A 21,251-nucleotide genomic window follows, 5' to 3' on the forward strand; every position below is an offset into this window, starting at 1 on the left:
CATGGATAGATACATTGGTAGATTCAACTGCGAGACCCCAGCTCCTAAGCTTCATGGACGCTTTCTCGGGCTATAACCAGATTAAGATGGACGAATCTGATCAAGAGAATACCTCCTTTGTTACAAGCCAGGGATTATTATGCTATAAGGTGATGCCTTTCAGACTCAAAAATGCTAGGGTAACATACCAAAGGTTAATGAACAAGATGTTTGCGCACCAGATTGGCAGGAATGTACAAGTATATGTTGACGACATGTTGGTAAAGAGTCTACAAGAAGTTGATCACCTAGACGACCTTAGGGAGACCTTTGACACACTCCGATCGTTCAACATGAAGCTGAATCCAAACAAGTGCACATTCGAAGTGACAGCGGGGAAATTCTTGGGCTTTATCGTGTCCCAAAGAGGCATAGAGGTCAACCCGGAGTAGTTACGGGCCATAATGGAGTTGGAACCACCGAGGACGGTTAAAGAGGTCCAGAGTTTGAATGGAAAAATCGCAGCCTTGAACAGGTTCATCTCAAGAGCGACGGACAGATGTCTACCCTTCTTCCGCACTCTCAGAAAAGCATTTAATTAGACGAATGAATGCCAGAAGACATTTAACAACTTAAAGGAATATCTTTCCTCTCCACCGTTGCTTAGTCCATCCATGCCAGGAGAAGAGCTTTAACTGTATTTAACCGTCTCACATGCCACTGTAAGCACAGCTTTGATAAAAAAGGAAGAAGGATCTCAGAAACCAGTCTACTTTACTAACTGAGCACTCCGAGGGGCAGAAGAGAGGTACCCTCAGATGGAGAAGTTGGCTTTCGCATTGATAATCGCAGCGCGAAGACTTAAGCCATAATTCCAAGAGCATACCATTGTTGTCTTGATGGATAAGCCCTTGAGAAAAGCTATGAGTAGTCCAGAGGCAGCAGGAAGAATGGCTTTGTAGGTAGTAGAGTTTAGAAGGTTTGACATACAATACCATTTGCAAACGACTGTGAAAGGGTAGGTAGTGGCTGACTTTATCGTCGAATTCACCATCATGGACAACCAAGGGGCAGAGGAGAAGAGACAATGGAATATTTATACGAACGGATCTTCAAATAGACGAGCCGAAGGAGCCGGTGTAGTGATCCAAACCTTGGAGGGAGATAAGATCCAGTGTATGATCCAACTAGATTTCCCCACAACCAACATCGAGGCAGAATATGAAGCCTTGGTGGCAGGGCTAGACCTTGTAAAGGCTACAGGTGCGAAAAACGTGGTCTTACATTGCGACTCACAGGTGGTAGCGAGTCAAATCCATGGCAACTACGAATGTAAGAATGATAGAATGAAGAGGTATCTAGAAGAAGTAAAATATCGAATCAATGACCTCGAAGTCAAATTCGTTCAGATCCTAAGGGAAGAAAATGAATGTGCCGACCATCTAGCAAAAGCAGCCTCAGCCGAATTACTGCTTGTCCCCGAACAGGTATTATCATTCGTCCAACTCTCCTCACTTATCAATGACGGAATGAGTATGCAGGAAGTAAACTCTAAATGCAATTGGACTACGCCATTGATATCCTATCTGAAAACCAGCGTGTTACCGAACGAGAAGGACGTCGCAAGAAAGTTGAAGGTCTAGGCATCATGGTTTGTGCTGATGAAAGATGTCTTATACGAAAGAGGGTTCTCTCGATCATAACTGAGGTGTTTAGGCCACGGGAAAACAAATTACGTAATGAGAGAAGTCCACGAGGGTATCTGTGGAAACCACTCGGGTGCACAGTCATTAGTACACAAGTTGATCTGAGTAGGATACTACTGGCCTACAATGCTGAAGGATGTGTAAGCTTAGGTCAAGTCCTGCGACAAGTGTCATAAGTTAAGCAATTTCATCAGACAACCGTATGAAGAACTGACCCCCATGACAGCACCCTGGTCGTTTGCACAATGGTGACTAGATATCATGGGCACGTTTCTGACGACAGTCAGGTAGCTAAAGTTCCTAGTAGTTGGCATAGACTTTTTCACTAAGTGGGTAAAAGCAAAAGTCTTAGCCACCATCACAGAGAAGAACATCCAAAGTTTTCTCTAGAGAAACATCATATGTAGGTATGGGATACTAAGAGTGTTGGTCTTTAAAAACGGTAAATAATTTGATAACAGTGCATTTAGAGACTTCTGCTCGAAGCTAGGGATCAAGAATCACTACTCGTCGCCCACACACCCACAAGTTAATGAACAAGTCAAAGTCACGAACCGATCCTTGCTCAAGATAATCAAGACCCTGCTCGAGGGGGCAAAGGGTATCTGGCTGGACAAACTACCAAGCGTCCTATGGGCTTATTGGACCACAGCAAGAACGCCCACTGGAGAAACACCAATCCGACTAGCATACAGAAGTGAAGCTGTCATTCCCGCAGAAGTAGGGCTCACAAGCTACCGAGTGGAGAACTATGACAAGGATATGAACGAAGAGGCCATGCGCCTTCAGCTCAACCTAGTGGATGAAGTCAGAGTAGCAATAGAGCAGAGGTTGGCGCATTATCAAAATCTCATGGCAAAATACTACAACACCAAAGTGAGGCATATGGACTTTCAGGTCGATGATCTGGTACTACGAAAGGTAATGAGTGCCACCAGAGATCCTCCATAAGGAAGGCTCGGCCCCAACTAGGAAGGACCCTACAAGATCGCATCATGGTAGAGGAAGGGCACCTACCACCTCGAGACGTTGGACGGACAAAAGCTGCAACACCTATGGAACACGAAGCATGTACAAAAATACTACCAGTAGAGATAATATAAAGAACAGCAACGATCCCTAATTTCCCAGTTTATTTAATTTTAGCTATAATTACTAGTTTTCCTTTAACAATTTTTGCTACAATATTTTGTGCCTTTTTAAGCTCAAGGGGGTAGGCACTTCTTTTCTTTTTTTTTTCCTACAAACATATTTTATTTTAAAGAGGAATTATTCAAACACAACTGTGTTTTTCTACATAAATTCTCACAAAGTCCACAAAGTGGACGAATCACCCATAGGGTGCAAATAACTACAAAGTCCACAAAGTGGATAGATCACCCATAAGGTGGAAATATTTACCAAGCCCACAAAGTGGACGGATCACCCATAGGGTGGAAATATTTAGCAAGTCCACAAAGTGGACGGATCAACCATAGGGTGGAAATATTTACCAAAACCACAAAGTGGACTGATCACCCATAGGGTGGAAATATTTACCAAGTCCACGAAGTGGACGGATAACCCACAGGACGAAAATTGTAGTCCACAAAGTGGACGGATCACCATAAGGCATGTTCATTATCAAGACACAAAAGTAGACGGACCACCCATAGGGCGGAAATTATCGTCAAGTCCACAAAGTGGATGGGTCACCAATAGGGTGAATTTATTATCGAGCCCCCAAAGTGGACGGACCATCTATAGATTGGAAACCAAGTCCTCAAGACGGAAGAATCATCCTAGATGGGTGATATTCAAAGTCCATAAAAATGGACGGATAACAAATAAAGTATACCAAGTAGGCGAATCGTCCATAATGGGTGAAAACTCCTTAAGTCAATAAAACTAGAAGGTTAGAACAAAATCCACAAATAGACGGGTAGTCCCAGACGGGTGAAACCCCTAAACCCGTAAAAATAGCGTTTAATATACAAAGTCCACTAGTTGGATAGAGCAATCCAAACGGATGACAACTAGTCCATAAAATGGACTGATAACGACAAATTCTAGGTGGACGGATACAAGCCCATCAACTACACGGATAAACTACCTAAGTATTTGAGGAAGGTTCATCCAAAAAACTAAAACTATACAAGTCCATAAAGATGGCTAGTTCTCCATATAATGAACAACTTAAAAGGACAGATATTTATACATCATTCAAATAATAAAGATAGATAAAGAAGGCAAAAATTGTGAAATAAAGCAACATTGACGAATAAAACCCTCAGAGGGAAATTGTTTAATACACAAAATTAAAGATAGATTGTTCTGAAAAAAAAAAAATATATATATATATATATCTACTTTTTAGGGTCGGCATCTTGAACATTTTTTGCTGGAGCTGACTCTCCGTCACCTTGAGCTGCCTCCTCAGTAAAGAGGTCATCTGTGTTCTCTGAGGCGACGAGCAAAGTAGACATTTGGCCTTGATCATCAATGTTTATCATGGACACATCCAGGGCAGGGTAGGGTTTCTTAACTTGACGGAGCACGTCATCAAAGCCTTACAGGAATGAGTCTCCTAGCTCGGTCAATAAGGCATCAGAATCACGGTATTCTCAGACTGCTACCTCCTTAGCCTGACGAAGCTTTTCCTTCAGGTCTTGGATCTCCTTATCTTTGACCTCTAAGGCCTTCCTCGCCTCATCCATCTTTTGCTCAAGCTCCTTCCTAACTTGCTCTGAAAGGTCAAACTTCTTCTCCATAGTGGACTTCCACTTGTTAAGTTGACCCACCTCATCCTCCGTCTGCTCTGCCTTTGCTCGCACACGTTCAAGAGTCGCCTCACGGTTAAGGCACCGATCCATTAGGCTCCTCATCATAACCAGGGACTGGAACAAACAAGTTAGAAGTGTTAGACAAAAACTAGGTCGAGTAGACGGGTGTAAGTTAACAGACAAAGATTATCTGTGCAACAGCAAAGAGACCCGTCTCCCCCATTGCCTCCGTCGAGTGATTGCCCAAATCCTCGTAGTCCTCCGATGAGATAATAGATGAAAGTTTCTCCAGGGCATATTTGGAGTTGTAACGAAGGAGAGGAGGTGGCTTCTCTTGGCTAGTGGACGGGGCCTTCATTAAGCCCTTGCCTGACCCATGCTTTACTGAGGTGACGGTCTTCACACCCTCAGCCATCAACCATATGACAGGTTCTAGAGAGACTTTTTGCTGCTTATGAGGACAGTCAGATTTGGACAGAGGTTTCCTTTTTGTCGACGGAGTCGTCCCCTTAGGAACCACCTCACTGGACTTTTTTCTTTTGACAGCTTGTGATTTTATGAGCGCCCTCCTCTTAGTGTCGTCCATCTCTGTAAAGAAGGACGGATGAGGTTATTAACTAAGAATTAAAGCCATTTATGTAAAATAAAGATTGAGGGACTTACGTCTGTGAATTTTTTCGTTATATTTAACGGCTTCCGTGTGGGTTCAAGACCGTGACAATACCAATGGATGGTATTTGGATTTACCAACTTCGCCCAAGTCCTTTCCTCCGGCTTGGCCTTTGAAAAAATCTTCTCGAGAAAGCTAAACTCCTCAATACTAACTTGTGGACGCCATCTACCTGCAAGAAGAAATGGACGGTTAAAAGAGATAGAGAAATCATGACTGAGTGAATATAAAAAGAATCTACAAACTAAGACGGATGCATACGAGATGGATTTAATACTCCCTAGGTGGTGTCGATGGGCATGTATTCCGTCTCCCCTGGACGACCCATCCACCCATCACCCTCTAGGAAGAAATAACGACTCTTCTAGTCTCTATTTGAGTCGGGTGTTTCAAATATGGCCTTCAACAACGAACTTCTACTAGCAAAACTATACATTCCCCTTGACCTATCAATTTCATCTGGATGGTAGCAATGAAGGAATTCACGCACCATCAGCCTCCTAGTGCTGTCTGTCATAGCACCATAAAGAATCTTCATTGCTATGAAGACCTTTCAGGCATTAGGGGATATCTGGGTGACGGACAAACCCAAACACTTTAAAAGTTCTCTATGCAAGGTACTTAGCGAAAACCTAAGTCCCGCCTTCAGCATCTGTTCGTACACTCCATCACCTTCTACCCCCTCGTAATAACATTTCTCTAATACATAGGGTAGATGGATTGGAATGTAATCTAGAATTTGAAAATTAGCCCTAAATGTATTGAAGTGTTTTTCCTTGATAACAGATGTGAATTTATGCACCGTCCACTCTAGTAGCATGATGAACTCTCTAAGTCCATCAGCACCAATGACGAATCCCAATGCTTGATCCTCACCGTCATCAGAAATATCTTCTTGTTCAGCCATCTCCATATCCTCATTTGTTGAGGATGAGAAAAAGGTGAACGGACTCCTCTCTTTGCCTGTACTCTCTTGGTCTTTATGACCTAACGGGTATACTTCCTTGTAATTCGCCCTGTCACGAACTACTGACTAATTACTTGATGCACTAGACATTGCCTACAAGTGACGACAAAACCTAAGACTAACAAATCTAGGAGTTTTGACGGGTGTGTATAAAAGTCCCGCAAAATGAAAGTACAAATGCGAGACTTGTAAAAAATAATAATACTCACAAAGTCTAAGTAACTGAAGGTTGATGGTTGTATAGATGATAGGTACAGTTATTCGACGGAATCCTTTCTGACAAGGTTGACTATGGCGCTCTGACAATAGGTTTTAGCTGAAAAATGGAGAAATGAAGAAGGAGAAGTGTGATATAAATATATATATATATATATATATATATATGTGGGATGCACGGAAGACGAAGCGACACTTCGATTCAATGGAAAATCCAATTAAAAAGTGACACGTGTCATACCTCATAAATGCTTGACAATCGGTCAACAAATGATCGTAGTTTGCATCGTCCTCTTGGAGATCCGTCAACTCTAAGAGCCTTCAACTGTCACCTCCAAGAACCTTCAACCGTCAACTCCAAGAACTTTCAACCATCAACTCCATGAACCTTAAACCGTCAACCCAAAGAATATTGAACCGTCACCCCATTGGTTCGTCCACTCAAGCATGATGGACCATTGGGTGAAGGGGGCAACTGAAGGGGTAAAAATTGGCATGACAGACCCTCATTATGTTGGGTCTGACGGATCCTAGCCCATGGGCCGACAATGGGTAAGCCCAGGCCATAGCAGAAACCCAAACTTAAAATACTTGCTACACATGCCTGAATCCTCATAGAATCCCAAAGGAAATAGAAATCCTAGTACAAGAAGAATTCTGGAAGATACGTGCATTAATGAAGGACCCTCTCTACAAGGAAAGATCTTGTCCATCACATTTGGAATTATTCAAGAGGATGCCTATAAGGAAAAAACTTCTACATCAAGGAAGTGAGGCCAACCTTCTACTACTATAAAAGCCCCAATACCCTCACAAATCAAAGCACTCATAATTCACCCCTCTCTGGCACTTTAAAGATGAGAATAGTTCTAAATTAACCTTCGGAGGATATTTGGCCGGCACCGCACTGGTGCCCTCTGTTAAATCACTTCTTTCTTCTTGCAGGTCGCTATTTCAAGTGTGTGAGGATCGTGTAGCTCACTGGTGATTTTACGGCTTCATCAAGGCCTCTATTTGCTGGAAGTGCTAGCATATGATGGTTTTGGATGGTTATGTAATAGCGTTGTTTTTTTGTAATGTTTAAGTTTGGATTTGTTTCATTAGTGCCCGTTTAGCTTGCAAGACACTTTGACGTGTTTGCTGAGCATTTCTAGAGGGCATGTATTGTACTGTTTTACTTGTAAGATACTATAATGTGTCTCTGCTGAGCCTTAGATCTAAAGGGCTTGTACCGAATCATAAATAAGAAAGACACTCTGTTGTGTAAGCTAAATTTTAGATCAAACTTATTCAAACTCTACCATTTTGCCATCAAGTGTATACACAAGTATCGGTACCAACAATCCGAGGAAACAAAACTTTCAACTTTTTACAATTTTTTTTACACTCTTAACATAGAATGTTGTGATTGGGACAATTGCAAAAGATAAGTGATGGTTTCATCGCATGTAGTGAATAATCACAATATTTATGTGTGTGTGTGTGTGTATATATATATATATATATATATATATTAATACACTCATGTCACTCAAGTAATCATTAATAAGTGAATAATCACATATGAGAATCAATCCGTCAAATTCATGTGAAATATTTTGTTTTCTTTCTTTCTTTAGGCAAAAACTGAAAATATATCTTCATTTCAGTATCTTTCGGTGGAACAACTTTTCATGTAAAGTAAATTGAATAATCAAGGCACAAATCCATTCAATTTATCATAATAAAATAGAGTTTATAATACTGTTTTGAAGATTGGAGATCGGTAAGATCTATAGAAGAAACTACTGAGATTACTGCACATAAAACATTTTCACAATCCTATAGTTGTGAATTATATATTTTAAGATTAGTGCTCAATTTTTCCCCTTGCTGTTAATGCTTTACATATTTCTAATCCATTTAAATGCCAATCACACAATAATATTTGTTCACTTATGGCCACCTTGCATTTCATGGAGATCTATTAAGTAAACAATATGCTTTTATTTTTAAGAAGAAGTAAGCAATATGCTATTTCTTCAATTTGCATAGGGGTTGTTGCAATACATGAAGCAAGTTGTGAACGTGTTTAGTTGAGATTGACAATTCAACATATTTAAGAACGATGTGAATTTTCATTAATCAAAGATAACTCGGCAATATTATACGAATACAATGTAGTTTGTATCACATATATTAGACATTCATTTCTAATAAAAAGTTCCTATAAATGTTTCATAAATCAATACCCTAATTAAAACATTTGTTAACTTTTTTCACTATTTAATGGTTTACTTTTGATAGAGGCATAGTTTTGAGGATTCTTACTAGTGTTAAGGTGGGTGTGATTGTAAGAAATGCAATGAGGTTTGTGTTGTCAGTGGTGGTTGATATGTTTGTAGATTGAGATTATTGATTTTTTTAGGCTATTAAATTTATGTGACATAAATAAATTAAAATAATAATATAGTATGATATGATTGGACATATTGTATGATAGGTTTATGTGAATTTTAACTGCTACCTTAACAACCAACTTGGAGAGAAAATCCTGTAATGTAGAAAAAAATAAATTTTTTGTAAGGTTCTAAAGACTTAGGATCTTATGTATTTAGAACTCTAACGTTTATTGTTGGCAAACCATGATCAAAACAAGTTGTTTAGTTGTGTTTAGACTTGCTCAAAGTTGTATCATTTATGTAAAGTTGGATTTAAGTTGTTGCAGAATTAAAAGTGCAATTATGCCTGATTCGATTTAAGTTGTTGCAGAATTAAAAGTGCAATTATGCCTGATTCGATCGATCGAAGCTTAGGCTCGATCGATCGAAGCTTAGGCTCGATCAATCGAAGCTTAGGCTCGATCAATCGAAATTCGGGCAGAATGCGTTTTTCTGCAAAATTCCAACTCAGCCCTAGTTTATTTAAAACATTTAGGGTTTTGTATTTTTGTCCTACGTATATAAGGCAAACCCTAGCCACGTTTTAGTATTGCTCATATTGCTGTTTGTGTAAATTTCTTGTGAGATCTGTGAGGAGCTTTCCTTTACACAAGCTTAGGATTATCAAGAGGATATTCGTTCAAGAACTTGATGATCATTCAGTTGCTGCCATAAGAACTTAAAGAAACACAAGCGGGTATACTTGTACTTGCTGGAGAATCCAAGAAAGAAGGAGTCCATGGTCTCGGAGCTTACACGTGGTCGTGTCAGTAAGTTTCTACTGGTGGGTAGTAATAGGATGTTAGTGGTCTAAGTCCTATTGTAAAACTTCGATTTTTTCATAGTGGATTTAGATTTACCTTGAGAATAGTTAGGTTAAATCCTGCCCAGGTTTTTACTGGTTTGGTTTCCTAAGTGATCATATCATTGTGTTATTTGTCTTTCCGCTGCTTTGCATGATATGATTGTTTAATTATGATAACCTAGATTTGGAATTTGGACTAAGTAATAACTTGGCTAATTACCTAGGTTAAACCAATTGTGTTCTTAAGGGGTCTAAAAAACCATCAAGTTTCGATGATCCTCACCTCCACCTCCTTTTGATGATGGATTTTGATTGCCCTTTGGCATTCCGTCACAAAAAGGGGGAGTATATTTTGATTTGACCACTTGTAGAGTTTTTGTTTTCAGGGGGAAAGCATTTTTTGTTGTTGTTTGTTGGAGCTTGTGGAGATTAGATTGTATCTAGGTGCTTCCCTTTGTATTTACCTTTTTGTCTCGTTTTTGTTTTGTTGGGCTATTCATGTTAGGGGGAGATACATTTATTGTTTTATATGTTTCTTGTTTCAACTGCTTATTGATTTATATTTATGAGTTATTCATTGATATATGTCTTTATTGTGTATTGGTTGAAATCAAAAATTTATTTTGTTTACTTGTATTTTCCACACATGCGGTTATGCATTTTGTTTAGTGTTTCAGGATATATACAGGTTGATTCAATTGAGCTGCTATCTACACTTACAACTGATGGATGGTAGTTAGGATTGGATTTGTTTTATGAGCATTTTTTTGTAAAGGGCTTTTCTTTGTAAACTTTGAGTTTTTAGTTGTGTTTTGTCATGAATTGCCAAAGGGGGAGTTTGTTAGGTTCTAAAGACTTAGGATCTTATGTATTTAGAACTTAATGTATATTATTGGCAAACCATGATCAAAACAAGTTTTTTAGTTGTGTTTAGACTTGCTCAAAGTTATGTCATTTATGTAAAGTTGGATTTAAGTTGTTACAGAATTAAAAGTGCAATTCTGCAGAATTCCAACTCAGCCCTAGTTTATTTAAAATATTTAGGGTTTTGTATTTTTGCCCTAAGTATATAAGGCAAACCCTAGCAACATTTTAGTGTTGCTCATATTATTATTTGTGTAAATCTCTTGTGAGATCTGTGAGGAGCTTTCCTTTACACAAGTTTAGGATCATCAAAAGGAGATTCATTCAAGAACTTGATGATCATTCAATTGTTGCTATAAGAACTTAAAGAAACACAAGTGGGTGAGCTTGTACTTGTTGGAGAATCTAAAAAAGAAGGAGTCTGTGGTCTCGGAGCTTGCACGTGATCATGTTAGTAAGTTTCTATTGGTGGGTAGCAATAAGATATTAGTGGTCTAAGTCTTATTGTAAAACTTCGATTTTTCATAGTGGATTCAGGTTTACCTTGAGGATAGCTAGGTTAAATTCTCCCCAGGTTTTTACCGGTTTGGTTTCCTAGGTGATCATATCATCATATTATTTATCTTTCCGCTACTTTGTATGATAAGATTGTTTGATTGTGATAACCTAGATTTGGAATTTGGACTGAGTAATAACTTGGCTAATTACCTAGGTTAAACCAATTGTGTTTTTAAGGGGTCTAAAAAACAAACATTTTTAATATGAGATGAAATAAAAATGACATTAAACTTAAAGGAAAAAGTTTAGCTACAAAATTGGTTGTAACCTAAGGCTACAACCTTACTAAATATCATTCACATTACGGCATATTTTGAAAATTTAACCGTTAAATTACATGTTCTTTATGTTCTTAATACACATATCAAATTTTGTGCCAATTGGATATTATTTAATATATAATCTATAAGCTTACATTTTATTCATAATTTTAAACTATAAAAACTTGAAATTTAAACAATTTATTGATGACATAGTTATTGATCTTTAATTTTATAGAAATTTTGCTAACATGAAGGATATAAGAAGAAAATGAAATCTAACGATGGATTTGTCAAAATTCACCTCTAATAAAAAGATATTGAATATGGCTATAGCCTTAGGCTTCAATCAATTTTGTTGCTAAACTTTGTCCAAACTTAAATTATGTGATGTATAATTTAGTCAAAAAGAAAATATTTTACTGAAAAAAATTATCAAAACTCTTTAGAAATGTAAAAGCGATTCAAATATATTATCAGAAGGAAGAGGACTTGATGAATGGCAACAAAAGCCGTCTGCTTTTAGAGATGAATCCCATTCACAAGAAGATCCTAGTTCTTATACACAATGGGAAACCAGTGTGTGAGTCTCTTGTCATTGTTCAGTACATAGATCAAGTCTAGAATGACAAGTCTCCATTGTTGCCCTCTGATCCTTACCAGAGAGCTCAAGCTAGGTTTTTGGGCTGATTTTGTTGATACAAAGGTACATTTTGTGCATTTTCTTTTCATTATATGTTATTATCCTAAAATTTATTTTTCTTAACTTCTCAAAATGATTACCAGTAGGAAAGTGAGTTGATTAAAGTAGAAGAAGAAAAAAAATTGACAAAGTAGAACCAAAAATAACTTTATTAAAAGCAATAAATAAAATGGTAAAAAGCATGATTTCAAATAGAATATAATAAAGAAGTAGAAAATGTGTAACTTCAGAAAGTTTTGTTACGCGGTGTCTCATATATTTGTGGTCACTTTTTTATTTCTTTTGCTGGTGCTACATATTTAAAATATTATAGGTTAGGATTATTAGTGGTTTGTTCAATTCAATTAAAAAATATTTGTGGGAGAGCATAGGACAAGTGTGGGTAGCACTTTTTTGGCCCAGCAAAAGGTATCAGCCAACCTTGATTGACCAAGGAGAGTCCAATATTCATGTTATATTTTGAAGAGTAATATTGAGTAGGTGTTTATTAGGTTGACAAAGTTTTTAATGGTTCTTATATGGATCATTATTGATCACTTGTTTACTTAAGACGACAATCTGCCACGTTAATAGGTGTTAAATTTTTTTGTATCCATAGACCATCTCATTGGAGTCTAGTAGGTTGTTATGTTTCTTTCCAAATAGAGTCCAATAGTCATGTTACCATTAAGGAGTGGCAAGTACTCCCTCTCATTGTCACACGCAGTCAAGAACATCTTATATGGGTCTTCCCCCTTGCAAAGATTTAAAGAAATATTCATCTAGCCTAGAATATGTAATTTGAAATTCATTTTTGAATTTACTATTATTGTTCATCTTGTTATATAATCTATGGAAAGTGTTAATAGAATGTGAGTGGAATATGTACGTAGGTTTATCAAGTATCAAGAAAGGTATGGACCACAAAAGGAAAGGAGCTAGAGGTAGCAAGAAGAAATTCCTTGAAACCTATAAGATATTGGAGGGGGAACTTGGTGACAAACCTTACTTTGGGGGTGAAAGATTTGGGTATATGGACCTTACTCTTATCCCCTTCTACACTTGGTTCTATTCTATTGAGACCATAGGGGGTTTCAAAATTGAGGCACAGTGCTCCAAGATTGTTGCATGGGCTAAGAGATGTATGCAGAAATAGACTGTCGCCAAGACCCTTCCTGACCAGAAGAAGGTTTACGAGCTTCTTGGGTAGTTCAGGAAAAGGCTTGGTTTGGAGTAGACTAATGATTAGTCCCAAATCTGGAAATGCTATCATATTAGTGTGGTTTTGGATGGTTAATTTTGTTAATTTTGTGTTGTAATGTTAAAGTTTGGGTTTGTTTCTCTTTCCAACAAAAAAGTTTGGATTTGTTTCATCTTGTAAGTTGTAAGACCTTTTAGCGTGTTAGCTGAGTTTTAAATCTATTGGGTTGTGTCTGCTAAATTTTCAATTAAAATATTTTTGTACCCTTGTGCCCTTGTGCTATTTTAAGTATACAATTTTATTTTTATTAAAAGTAAGAAATATATTATTAATATGAGTAATAAAAAATATATTATTGATATATTAATATATTAGTTGTGATATTATTGATTTAAAATAATTTTTTATATTTAATATTTTTGAATTAAATATATTAATAAAGCTCAAATCAATGCTTTAATTTAATTAATAAAAAAAATTCTATCTCATACTTTACTCAAGTCATTTAAAATAAAAATTAAAAGAATATGGTAAAACCACAACCTTTTTTACAAATTATTGATGTAGCAATTGGTTATTGGTAAATAAAAAAAAAAAAAAATATTAGTAATGGGTTCAGATGAGAACTAATAAGAATTTATTATATCAACAGTTTATAAAAATATTGTAAAATAGTTTTCAATTGTAGTATTGCTCAATTAAAATCTAAATCATGCTTTCTATGTGTGTGTGTGTGTGTGTGTGGTTGGGGGGGGGGGGGGGGGAGTCATATTTGTAAATTGGCATGTCCGAGACAAAATACACTTTATGTGTAATTGATTCTTAGTTTCTAGTGTGTTCAAAAGACTTTTAAATAGTTAAATAAATGGTATTATTGAAGACACAAGAATACTCAAGAAACTGCTAAAAAAAAAAAACCTAAAATTGCAGATGCCAATACCTATTCGATACCTATTGATCTATCGAGGTTTAATGAACCTCAATACCTAATGTACAGAGAGGCAAAGAGATAGATGCTTAATATGAGTTGCTCCGACTCTTTTTGCTTCTTAGGATATCGTGCCAAGCTGCTTCTAGATCTTTCAAGTGTGGATTGAAGAAATCTTCTAGAGCAATAATAATCAACAATTGTTGTGGTGTCAGTCACGTACTAAGATCCGTGTAAAAGAGAACTCTCTACAATAACAAGTACAATTAGATATTGGAGTTGATATTGGTATAGGTCAATATGTTCTACTGTAAGTAGGTACTTTGGAATAGGCCAATTGGGGTAAGATTCCTTGTTCTTGTAACTTTTTGATTCTTGATTAGTGGATCCTTCGGGAGTGGTGACTTGAAATTCACCAAGTGGGGTTTTTTTCTTGCAAAGGTTTTCTCCATCTTGATAAAATCATCATGTCAAACTTACATTCCACTGCACTCTATTTAGTTTGGTGATTTGACTATGCCTTAATCTAATTTGCATGTAATATTGACTAATTAATCAACTTAAGTAATTGGATTGATTAACTAAGGTCAACTTATAACCCAACAAATATATATATATATATATATATGGACAAAAATAAAGTACAAATAATTTAAAATATCTTAAAAGATAAATGCTTTTTAATAAAGCTATGATAATTTTGTAATTTTTCTCTTCAATAAAAAACCACATGATGTTTATATGAGGAGGTTTGTGTGTGTGTGATTGTGTGCACGCCTAGATAAGTATCTATGTGCAATTAAATATATTTTTCGATACTTTTATTTCTAATAGCTTTTTAAGAAGATAAATTTAAATAAACTAAATAATTGAAAATGCTAGTGAAGGTTTTTTTTTATAATAAAAAATAGGATTTAATGTAAATGGAATTCAATTTATCAGTAAGGTATGTAATATTTTATTTGTTTTGGTGTAAATTGTTTCAACCGAAAATATTTTCAAAATAAATACCTTGTTTTTCAATGTTTGTGTTAATGAAAATTCTTTAGAATTTTTTTTTTTTCAGTGTTTGGCTCATATAAAAGATTACAAATTTCCTATATTTTTTATTTAGATATTAAAAAAATTTAATTCATCGCTTTAAACTATTAATATAGCATAATTAATACCAAACTAAAAACAAGAAAATAAAGTTAGAGAAAATTACACTTATAAGCACATTCAAAATAAGAGTGCAACAAGAAGAAATAAAATCAAACTATCAACTAAACTTAATAAAATAAGAATTATTAGTTAAACATAATACATATTTGGGTAAATTCCATTAACCTCCTGAAGTTTGGGCAAATACCACTCAAGTCCAAAACATTTCAAAATTAACCAATTAGGTCCCTAAAAGACAACTTAATCCCTAACACCCTTAACATTGTAACCCCTCCATTATTTTTCTTTTCCTCACTCAAACTTGTCTCTTCTCTCTCTTTCTACTCATTCTCTAACTCTCTCTAGTCTCTTCTCTCTCATTCCTCTCCCTTTTTCAAACCACTCTTCATTTATATCTCTCTCTAACCTTAAATCTACTCTAATTTAACCCATATCCAATCTCAGCCAAAGCCATAACAACAAAACCCAAATCTTACCACAAAACTCAAATCCAAAAAATTAATTAAAAATAAAAGTAAAAATAAAAACCTAGACAAACCCACAACAACAAAACTCAAATCTTACATCAAAACTCAAATCTAGAAAATTCAAAAAAATCCTAGCCAAACCACAACAAAACTCAAATCCAAAAAAATCATAGCAAACCAACCACAACATCAGAAGCCACAACCACCCCCCACTACAAATCCACCCATATCAGAAGTGGCTCCGGCCGATTCAATTGATTCAACTTTCTTTCGAACCAAGACCTGCCTAGATCTGTTTCAAGTTGGCTTCAATTCAAACCCAGATCTAATAATTTTTAATCCAAATTTGGTTCGTGTTGGCTCTGATTTGGTTCATAATATTGAGACCTTATTCATTTTTACATGCTTGTGTGGCTAGTATTCTCTTCTTCCCATCAAAGGTCTGAGCACCGACAAACATTTTGATGAAAACCACCATCTTATATGCTGAAAAACCGACCTCAGGTGATCTTGATCAATGCCATTCAAAGGGAAATTGCCCACAACGATTCAATGGTACTCAACGATTCGACTGATGAACATCCCTGTGAGAGAATGGGTCAAGTTGGAGAGAAAGAGAGAGAGAAACAAAGGGACAAGAAAGAGAGATAGCGAAGGGAGATCTAAGAGACAATGAGTGGGACGAGAAAGAAGAGACAAGTCTGAGTGAGGGAAAGAAAAATGATGGGAGGGTTACGATGTTAAGGGTGTTAGGGATTAAGTTGTCTTTCAGGGACTTAATTGGTTAATTTTGAAATGTTTTGGACCAAAGTGGTTTTTGCCCAAACTTCAAGGGAGGTTAATGGAAATTTTGAAGGAAATTTTGTAATTTAGAGTGGATCAGCGTTATTTTTGTTACTATTTATTTTGGTCATTTTGCAAGTTATGTGGGCATTTTTATCATTTTGGATATTTTAGGGATATTTTCACCATTATGGAGGTTTCAATGGTATTTTGTTCATTTTATATGTTTTTAGGGATAAGTTTGTGTTTTAAGAGGTTCTAATGGTATTTCAATCCTTTTGACATTTAGGGCTTTTGGTCATTTTGAATATCTTATTCTAAAAATTTCAATTGTATTCTAGTAATTTTGAAGGATTTAGGGAGAATTTTGAGGTTATTTTGGTTATATAGAAGTTTTGGGGTATTTCTATCATATGTTACATTTTGTTTTGTATTTTAGTCATTTTAAACATTTTAGGAACATTTTGGTAATTTCAACAGTTATAAGGGTATATTTCATTAAATTTGGTTAACGTATGCCCTTAGAAATCTTTTAATGGAAAAAAGAAAAAGTAACTAACTTTTTTGACAATTAATTTAATTTTTCATAAAAATTTTCCTAAAATGAATGATTAATGGATGCCTTAAAGGCATTTGTTAGTAAAACTCATTTTCATTTTGGGAATTTTAGGGTACCTTTATCAGTTTGGAAGCTTCTGTGGTATTTTAGTCATTAGAGAGAAAGAGAAAAGCGAGGCTTTGGTTCTCTTGAGGTGAAAAATGGTTTACACTTGTTGAGAGACGTAAAACATTTTCAGCCCCAAAGAGGGATAATTTTTTTCCTTTTTCAGGGAAAATGACTTTGACATGACCAAATTTTCCATTGTAACAAACAATCAAGAAAATGTTTTCCAACAAAACAAAAAATATTGTAATTTGAGCTATGTTTTACCTAATATTTTGTATTCTTGATTATATTTTCTACTAGCATAGCCTAAGTTATTTTCATTAATGCATCCGTATGTAACTTCGAATCACTTTCTATCCCCGCATATTGCAAGTTCTTTATGATTGGCTATCTCAACAATATTCCAATTGGATGACACCAGTGACTCCTATTTTGTTGTTGTAGGTCTATTATGACTTCTTTTGGATTGCAAGAGAGTTATGAATCATCAAAGATTGGTGCCTTTTTCATTGCATATATATATGGTGACACACAGATAGATGAGCTGATATTTTAACAAAGAATAGCATAAATTAACCACAAGTAGCCAACAGAGCTTTGCCCAAAAGGCCTAAATTCAAGTCCCGCTATTAGCAATCTTCTATGGTGGGTGATCAAAAAGTCTAATGTAAGTCCTCTCTGAGGCCTGTGGCTTGCTTTGACCCTATTATGGGTTAGCCTCCCCTCACCTAAACTTTTCTTTACAAAAAACAAAAACAAAAACAAAAACCACAAGCCTTTTGGAATATATAGAATCATTCTAGCACCATAATTTTTTTGTGCCATTACACTAAAATTGATAGTGACTATCTATCACTTTCAAATGGATTCACAATCTGTCACACTAGAGTTGTGGTAACTGGTAAATTTATGGCACCATCCTAAATTTTCTCTTTGGAATATCAACATATCCAACTTTCATGCAAAAAAAGATAACCCAGTGTAAAAGTTGGATCATTGGGTCACTAGTTCAACCAATAGGTCACCATCAAATCACACAGTTAAATATAAATAAATATAAAAATAAGTTTAAGAAATTATAAAACAAATATGTAAATTGGAAAAAAAAAAAAAAAAAAAAAAAACATTCCTAAACTCCTTCTTTTGGATCCACCTTTCATCAGTAACTTAACCCCTACCATCCCTAAACTCCTTCTTTTGGATCCACCTTACATCAGTAACTTAACCCCTACCACCACCTATAGGTAGTTATAAACAAGTTTCTTTTGAAGTGGACACTTGAATGATGTGGGGGTCAAAAACTCAAACTGACAAAAAGATTTTGATCAACACAACTAATTTCTAAGAAAAGGTAAAAAAAAAAAAAAAATTTAAAAAAAAAATCCACAATGAGAAGATTCAACAAGTAATTGAAGGACAAAGATGGTTGAATAAGACACTTTCATTGAGAAATTCTACTTCCTGATGTACAATGCATGAAATAAAAGTGAATGCAAATTCTTACTCTCTCTTGCTCTTCTTTCTCAATTTTTCTACATCGCCTCCCTTATGGGCTAACTCCTCCTTTTATTCCCCTCTCCTTCCACCTTTCCAATTGTGCATGACTGAAGATGCCTGTCCCATTAGATACCTCTCCTGCCATTCCTTGATCATGAAATGAGACTTTTGGAGTGTCTCTACTATTTAGGCAAGTCGTTCATCATTTAATGTTACTTTTGGGCTTTGCATCATCTTCTTTGTGTTTCTTGGGGAAAAGGGGCCAAGGTTTCTTCCTCAATGAATCCATTGGATCTTTTCTTGGTTGGGTGTTCCTCGGATTACCTTGGCAGTCGGTTTAGACCATCCTACTATTTCATGAGCTTGGGTTTTTCAATGTTGAGACTTTGGCCGATTTCTTATTTTGGGAGTGCCTCTACAACATTCCTTCTTCGATTCGAAATCCATGGGTTGGTTATGTTCCTCCACCCACAAATGCCAACAAGTATGACTCATAATAATTTGTCCTCCAGGAGATACAACAATTCATTCACCACTTGATGCATTAATTTACCTACTAAAATACTCCCCTTTTTACCCAAGACCCTAGCATCACAATTCAAATGTTGTCTAAATTTCAAAGCAGGTGGGCTTTTAGATGCGGTATTTCATTAGCAATTCTTTTAGGACTATAGCTTATCACAAAAGTCTAAATTTCAAAAAATGAGATGTCACAATTGTTTTTTTTTTTTTTTTCGTAAATGTCAAAGTGATTAAAAACAAAAGATATCCTTTCATTATCTACCAAGTTTGACAACATTTTTTAAAATGATTGAAAGAAAGATGTCTTTGTTTACTCTTCATTTTTTTTTTTCTTTTAATTTATAAAAAGATTAACATTGTGGCAGGCAAAAAGTAAGTAAGGAATATGTCTGATACAAACTTGCTACTTTTGCTCACACAATTAATTTTTAAGAGGTGGAATGCTCAATCAACCTTAAAAGGTCCTTAATGAGATGAAAAGATTAAAGTGGGAATCATTGAATTAATTCCAAATGTAGATAGATGATATAGGATTAGAAATAATCTAAAAAATGCTTATATTGGGATCCTCGAGTTTGGACCGAGATAGAGATTACAAGTAGTTTTTTTTTTTTTTTTTTTTTTTTTTTTTTTTTTTTTTTAAGTTTCAAGAAGTCCATCCCCCGTTCCAGGGGCTTCTTGGCTTTATATAGTTAGTCAAGATGTATCTTAGCCCTACATTGGAAGGCCAGAATCGAATTTCTTTGATAATTGTCCCATCAAGGCCTTACTAGAAGGCTTCTACACTGAGGTATAAGCTGGGTGGACACTATTCATAGGTCATTTCCTTATTAATGCGACTAGCTAAGTGGTTGCAGTGCATTAAATGCAGAGGTGATGGATGTTTTATCCATCCTCTTTGCGTTTTTCCCTGCTTGGCAACAAATCTTTCCCTTCACCCTTGGTTTGCACTCGACAACTGCTAACCTTGGTTCTCAGTTCCCCAAGGGCACATTGACATCCTTGAAGTTCTTGTCCATTATAGTCATTTTGCTCTTGTATGAGGTCATTTGTATTTATCCGAGAACATTCTATTGGTGCCTTCCGAGGTTCGTTTCCTCAGCATTGTCCTTAATCCCTTTGTTTGTATTCTTAGATCCTTGTCCCCCTACAAATATAATCATTGGAGTTATGCCAATGAAAAGAATTTTTTTTCTTACTTGATCATTATTTACAAACAAACTAGAAATAGATCTTCCTCTAAGTGGAATTAATTTTATTTTGATCCTTTTGTAAATCTTATTCATTGAAACTTCCACAAGTAAAATGGAAGAATTATAAATCTCCAAAATAATAGATCTGAATATCACAAATAGGGTCATTGTGATTTCCATCAAAGGAGTAACTCCCCAACTTGGAGAAACTTTTCTACATTTCAAATTCAATGGTTTCAATAGATCCCCTACAATGATTTGTCTTGGACTAGATTTAGAACTGTTCTTAACAATTTGTAGCCATAAAATCTTATTTTGTATTCATTGAGAAGCATTGGTATTCAAACCCTAAATCATAAAATAAAATAAAAGAATATCATAAAATTGCAACCAAGTCTTCACTAAATAGAATCATATTCATTTCATTTCTTCAAATTTTAAAAATAAAATCAAAACTCTAACTCTAACGTCACATTTTATCTATATTTCATATTTCTCTAGTTGCTCTAATTCCATGGGTTATGATTTAAGCTAATACTTGTAGATGTATCTTTTATTGAAAATTTTAGCATCAACTTCATTATAAAATCTCTTATTTTCGTTATGCTTCACATTCAAAAGAATAAATAAATAAATAATAAATAAATGTTACTGCAATAAACATATAAAGATAATTTTGCTCAAAATTACAAAACTAGCTCAATCAAAACAACTAGTTTGAGTTGCTCGAGTTACCCCAAAACCATTGGATTTTACCGATTTAATTACATGAATAATCAAATTAAAAAATTGAACTCACTTAGATACCAATTCACCTATTCATCAAAAACAAGATATCGATTCACCAGATTATTGATCCAAGAGGCTGGGTCAGATCGACTTTACTAACATCAATGGGTGCAAAATAGAAAAATATGCAAAATTTACACAATATCTCCTA

General features: G+C 35.4%; 1 pseudogene; it reads left to right on the forward strand.

Annotated features, from left to right (window-relative positions):
* LOC115985729 overlaps positions 1-13,099 on the forward strand; it is a 34,026-nt pseudogene extending 20,927 nt beyond the window's left edge.
* The last annotated feature ends 8,152 nt before the right edge of the window (positions 13,100-21,251 follow it).

Source organism: Quercus lobata, chromosome 4, assembly GCF_001633185.2.
Source record: "Quercus lobata isolate SW786 chromosome 4, ValleyOak3.0 Primary Assembly, whole genome shotgun sequence".
Taxonomy (NCBI): domain Eukaryota; kingdom Viridiplantae; phylum Streptophyta; class Magnoliopsida; order Fagales; family Fagaceae; genus Quercus; species Quercus lobata.